Source organism: Schistocerca nitens, chromosome 12 (assembly GCF_023898315.1).
Source record: "Schistocerca nitens isolate TAMUIC-IGC-003100 chromosome 12, iqSchNite1.1, whole genome shotgun sequence".
NCBI lineage: Eukaryota > Metazoa > Arthropoda > Insecta > Orthoptera > Acrididae > Schistocerca > Schistocerca nitens.
In genome coordinates this window covers 133,393,408-133,400,167 of record NC_064625.1, presented here as the reverse complement: position 1 = coordinate 133,400,167, position 6,760 = coordinate 133,393,408, and positions in this window count along the sequence as shown.

Genomic DNA, 6,760 nt, shown 5'->3' with positions numbered 1-6,760 from the left:
GAGACTCTGTCTAGATGGACGTCTGTTTCCCTAGTGGCCCATGGGACAGGAATGGATAATTTGAAATTTTTGTCATCCTTCTCCTCAGTGTAACGGTGATACTAACAACCAACCAAACTAGAGGGCTTGCGCAATCAGTCCTCCTGATTCTGGATTTATTCAGAGTGGTGGTATTTGCAGTACTGGAACATATTCTGCTGGCCAGAAAGTGTTTTTCACAGTGAAGCGGAAAGAGCGTAGTTTTGGTGAGGTTTCATTTTTGTGTGTCCAAAAGGGTTTAGAGGGAATCTGTGGCTCCTTGAAGTCCGTCAAGAAGCGCTTGTGCATAGGGGCATTGTTAGGAGAATCTTCTAATTCCCAGCAAGCAGCTACCCTTGATTAACCTTGGGGTCAGGTTGTGGAGAGCCTCATGACGGCTCAGGAGCTGTGCATCCTTAACACAGTTACACCCATTTATTTCTGCGCTGTTACTGGGTCATTCTCAGTCATCGGCCTGTGATTCTGCTCTCTAGACCTCACAGAATCTGTTCAGTGGGAGGTCAGTGATAACCACCATTCCACTGACCACTTCTCACTCCACGTTCACCTGCTGGATGGAGCACTACCTGAAGAGAAGCCAGCAAAACGGTTGGTCAGCAGGGCCAACTGGACGCTATCCAGGCCACTTTCCCAAATGGTGGAAGGAGGCAATTTTGGAACCTCTTCTCAAAGTGACAGCGTCCAGGAATTGGTGGACAACATCCAATGAATGATGCATTATGCTGCTTTCTCCATCCCAAAGTCCTCACGTCATCTTAGGAAGCGACCTGCACCTTTGTGGACAGATGAATGCTTGTCAACAATGCAGGATAGGCGTGCACCTGTTCGACAGTTGAAATGTCACCCAACAAGCAACAACCTCACAGCCTTTCGTATCGCGTAGTTAAGGAGATCAGGGAAAGATCATGGTAAGCGTTCCTGGACCCCATCAACCGTTCTACTATACAAAAGTATGTAGCAGCATTGTTAAACCAGGGGTGTCTCCAAACAACACGTGGAGACATTGCACAGGCAGTGGTAGAGCATTTTCCATTGACTACTGGTACTTCCAGCTAGGATCCAATATTCCGTCGTACCGTGGCCCAGTGGAAAGGGGTGAGTTGCACTTCCGGTCTAATAATCCAATCCTATAACTGTCAATATTCTATATGGGAGCTGGTTCGACATTCTTCTTCTTCTTCTTCTTTTTGCGTTACGGCGTCTGTAGGACCACAGGTAACCCCTTCGTGGACTGCATTTTCCTCTTCTCCCAGAGCCTCTTCATTCTTTCTCTTCTTCTCTCCCGCTCTTCTTTCGAGATCTTCAGTTTCCGTTTCTCCAGTTGGCTCCACTGGTGACACTCTAATCTTTTCCTGTATTCTTCTCTGTCATTGATCTCCGGCACATTGGGCGGTGTGTATTTGTTCCTCCAATGTTCCTTTCCTTCGACCTTGATCCCCAATTCCAACCGGTCCTTCCGAAGTTCAACAACCCACTTGGTTCCTGTCTTTCCCCTTGTCCTCCCTGTTGTTTCTCTTCGTCATTCTGTCCATACTCATCCTAACTACATGTCCAGCAAACCTTGCCCTTTTGAGTCTGATTTGCCCGGATATTGTTCTCATGTTCCGGTACAATCCTTCCTTAGGTCTTTGCATCCATCTCTCTCCACCTCTTTTGGGACCTAGTATTTTTCTCAGTATTTTTATCTAGTTGTTCTGCCCCATTTCTTCCTAGTGTCATCGTCTCAGCAGCATATAACACTGCATTCCTCACCGTTGCCTTGTAGTGGCGTATCTTTGCCTCTGTGGATATATTCTTTTTATTGTATACGTCTCTCGTCATGTAGAAGGCTGACCTCACCTTCTTTATCCTCTCTGATATTCCCTCCTTGCTCCTGTTCCTTCCTGTTACAAATTCTCCCAGATATTTAAATTTGTCCACCATTTGCACAGTGACTTCCGATGCTTCCCAGTCTGCAGTGGTATTTACTGTCTTTGTCTTGTTATAGGTGATCCTATCAGTCCCATCTTTCTGGCTACCGTACTGGTTCGACATTTTCTATAGCTCGTGATGTTGCTCCCAGTCACGATCAAATCCGATTCAGAATGCCCCGGAACTTGTCGAAGTAAATCCTCTTGCAATGTTTTAATTTGAAATGGTGGTCAGCCGCTTTCCCAAATTCTGGAAGAAGGCAATTTTTGTACCCCTTCTCAAAGTGGAGAAGAACCGAACGTCTCCCAGTACATACCCGAGCGTTGCCGTAACGAGCCGAGTAGGAATCACATCGGAGCGGATGGTTAACCATCGTTTGGTGTGGATGTTGGCGACCAGATAGCTCCTACGTCGCTCCCTGTCGGTGTTCAGGAGATTTCGATCCAGTGCCGACAACCTGACCTTGTTAGAGACGGCTATTCAGATGGCTTTCTTACGTAAATAGCATTGGGTATGTATTTCTCCTATATTTTTAAGGTGTAGGACACTGCTTGGACACACCTTGCTCTAGGGTAGCTCCACGACTGGCCATCTCCCCATCTTCATTCGGTCTGTTTATGAAAGCGCTGATACGCCCGCTAAACCCGCTGGGCAGAACAGGTAATTAGGATTGTGGAGAGGGCCAAATAATGTGACGGTCAGTTTCACTTCAAAATTGTAATTTATTGTAATTTAATAACACATTTAAACCAAAACAGCACTTAGCCGAACCTTTACAACTACAAAATTCAATCCTTTCACGGCTGAAGGCCTCCAAGCAAGAAATCTTAAAAATCAACAAGATGAATTTCAAGTCACTGAAGATACGCAGTAAAAATTGCAAATAAAGTAATATATAGATAGGGTGTTACAAAAAGGTACGGCCAAACCTTCAGGAAACATTCTTCACACACAAGTAAAGAAAAGATGTTATGTGGACATGTGTCCGGAAACGCTTAATTTCCATGTTAGAGCTCATTTTAGTTTCGTCAGTATGGACTGCACTTCCTCGATTCACCGCCAGTTGGGCCAATTGAAGGAAGGTAATGTTGACTTCGGTGCTTGTGTTGACATGCGACTCATTGCTCTACAGTACTAGCATCAAGCACATCAGTACGTAGCATCAACAGGTTAGTGTTCATCACGAACGTGGTTTTGGAGTCAGTGCAATGTTTACAAATGCTGAGTTGGCAGATGCCCATCTGATGTACGGATTAGCACGGGGCAATAGCCGTGGCACGGTACGTTTGTATCTAGACAGATTTCCAGAACGAAGGTGTCCCGACAGGAAGACGTTCGAAGCAATTGATCGGCGTCTTAGGGAGCACGGAACGTTCCAGCCTATTACTCGCGACTAGGAAAGACCTAGAACGACGAGTACACCTGCAATGGACGAGGCAATTCTTCGTGCAGTTGACGATAACCCTAATGTCAGCGTCAGAGAAGTTGCTGCTGTACAAGGTAACGTTGACCGCGTCACTGTATGGAGAGTGCTACGGGAGAACCAGTTGTTTCCGTACCATGTACAGCGTGTGCTGGCACTATCAGCAGCTGATTGGCCTCCACGGGTACACTTCTGCGAATGGTTCATCCAAAAATGTGTCAATCCTCAGTTCAGTGCAAATGTTCTCTTTACGGATGAGGCTTCATTACAACGTGATCAAATTGTAAATTTTCACAATCAGCATGTGTGGGCTGACGAGAATCCGCACGCAATTGTGCAATCACGTCATCAACACAGATTTTCTGTGAACGTTTGGGCAGGCATTGTTGGTGATGTCTTGATTGGGCCCCATTTTCGTCCACGACACAACATGTGGTTCATGCACGATGGAGCTCCTGCACATTTCAGTCGAAGTGTTCGTACGTTTCTCAACAACAGATTCGGTGACCGATGGATTGGCAGAGGCGGACCAATTCCATGGCCTCCACGCTCTCCTGGCCTCATTTGAAAGCTCTTGTCCGTCGCAACCCCGGTACCAAATGTAGAGACTCTTCGTGCTCGTATTGTGGACGGCTGTGATACAATACGCCATTCTCCAGGGCTGCATCAGCGCATCAGGGATTCCATGCGAAGGAGGGTGGATGCATGTATCCTCGCTAACGGAGGACATTTTGAACATTTGCTGTAACAAAGTGTTTGAAGTCACGCTGGTACGTTCTGTTGCTGTGTGTTTCCATTACATGATTAATGTGATTTGAAGAGAAGTAATAAAATGAGCTCTAACATGGAAAGTAAGCGTTTCCGGACACATGTCCACATAACATATTGTCTTTCTCTGTGTGTGAGGAATGTTTCCTGAAAGTTTGGCCGTACCTTTTTGTAACACCCTGTCACAGCTAGGCTGAAAGCCTCAAGGCAAAAGTGGGTAGAACAAACATATACAAGGTGCAATAGAAACGGTTGAAGGTCGAAGGCCACAACTAATTTTCAAAATTTTAAAATATGTCACCATAATCTTTTAAGGCAGAAGGCCGCAATATTTTTGCTTAACGGGAAATTTGAAGAATAAGTCTTTAAACGGCTGAAGGCCCACAGTTGATTTTCCAAAAATTAAAAAAAAAACCTTAACCTTTTATTTTTTGAGTGGCAGAAAGCACACTAAATGAAAAAGCAACGCAACGACAATAGCAAATTTTAAGAATAAGGTTTTAAGTGGCTGAAGGCCCACAATTGATTTCCCAAAAATTCAATAATACCTTATACCCTTAAGTTTTAAGTGGTTGACAGTGCATTAAATGGAAAGATAGCACAACAACAGTAACTTTCAGCAAAATATCCACTTGGCAGAATACAAACTTACTTATACGGGCTGAAGGCCATTGATTTACATAAAACATAATAATTTTTTTTCTTTTAAAGCACTGGCTATAATAGATCACCAACAGACCATTAAACACCCATGAAAAGGACAGTATAGACAACGAAAATGAGACTCCTCCGGGGGGAGGGGGGGGGGCTTCCTCCCCTCGAAACAGTAACAGTAACGTTCACTTAGATGAGTCAGGTGGTGGAGACAGTCACGGACCGATCGACCAAACGACTTGCTAGCCACCAATCGGTACATGAAAAGACCAAACTGTTACCGACGTAATTATGCACAATGAAACATGTATTAATCTGTCAAAAATACACACCGTGTTGGACAGCGACGACATGTGAACAGAGGACACTGCCTGAAATTACGTTAGTGGCCAGGGCAGGTAAACGGCCACAAGGAAGAAAATTCCGCTGGTGCACTTGATTGTAGTGAACCAATATACACTACTGGCCATTAAAATTGCTATACCACGAAGATGACGTGCTATAGACGCGAAATTTAACCGACAGGAAGAAGATGCTGTGATATGGAAATGATTAGCTTTTCAGAGCATTCACACAAGGTTGGCGCCGGTGGCGACACCTACAACGTACTGACATGAGCAAAGTTTCCAACCGATTTCTCATACACACTTTACCGGCGTTGCCTGGTGAAAAGTTGTTGTGATGCCTCGGGTAAGGCGGAGAAATGCGTACCATCACGTTTCCGACTTTGATATAGGTCGGATTGTAGCCTATCGCGAATTGCGGTTTATCGTATCGCGACATTGCTTCTCGCGTTGGTCGAGATCCAATGACTGTTAGCAGAATACGGAACGCCATGCCGGAGCCCAACGACCTCGTATCACTAGCAGTCGAGATGACAGGCATCTTATCCGCATGGCTGTAACGGATCGTGCAGCCACGTCTCGATCCCTGAGTGAACAGGCGGGGACGTTTTCACGACAACAACCATCTGCACGAACAGTTCGACGACGTTTCCAGCAGCATGGACTACCAGCTCGGAGACCATGGGTGCGGTTACCCTTGACGCGGCATCACAGACAGGAGCGCCTGCGATAGTGTACTCAACGACGAACCTGGGTGCACGAAAGGCAGAACGTCACTTTTTCGGATGAATCAAGGTTCTGTTTACAGCATCATGATGGTCGCATCCGTGTTTGCGACATCGCGGTGAACGCACATTGGAAGCGTGTATTCGTCATCGCCATACTGGCGCGTCAACCGGCGTGATTGTATGGGGTGCCATTGGTTACACGTCTCGGTCACCTCTTGTTCGCATTGACGGTGCTTTGAACAGTGGACGTTACATTTCAGATGTGTTACGACCCGTGGCTCTACCCTTCATTCGACCCCTGCGAAACCCTACATTTCAGCTGGATAATGCACGACCGCATGTTGCAGGTCCTGTACGGGCCTTTCTGGATACAGAAAACGTTCGACTGCTGCCCTGGCCAGCACATTCTCCAGATCTCTCACAAACTGAAAACGTCTGGTCGATGGTGGCCGAGCAACTGGTTCGTCACAATACGCCAGTCACTACTCTTGATGGACTGTGGTATCGTGTTGAAGCTGCATGGGCAGCTGTACCTGTACACGCCATCCAAGCTCTGACTCAATGCCCAGGCGTATCAAGGCCGTTATTGCGGCCAGAGGTGGTTGTTCTGGGTACTGATTTCTCAGGATCTATGCACCCAAATTACGCGAAAATGTAATCACATGTCAGTTGTAGTATAATATATTTGTCCAATGAATACTCGTTTATCATCTGCTTTTCTTCTTGGTGTAGCAATTTTAATGACCGTGTATAATGGGCCACGGAACACGTTACTAACTGCAGATGTTTTCCGTTTCAGAGAAAGAGAGATGGAGAGTGAGAGAAAGAGAGAGAGAGAGAGAGAGAGAGATAACTACTTTGTTGCCCGCCACAAGGGATTTCGGATCTGGAGA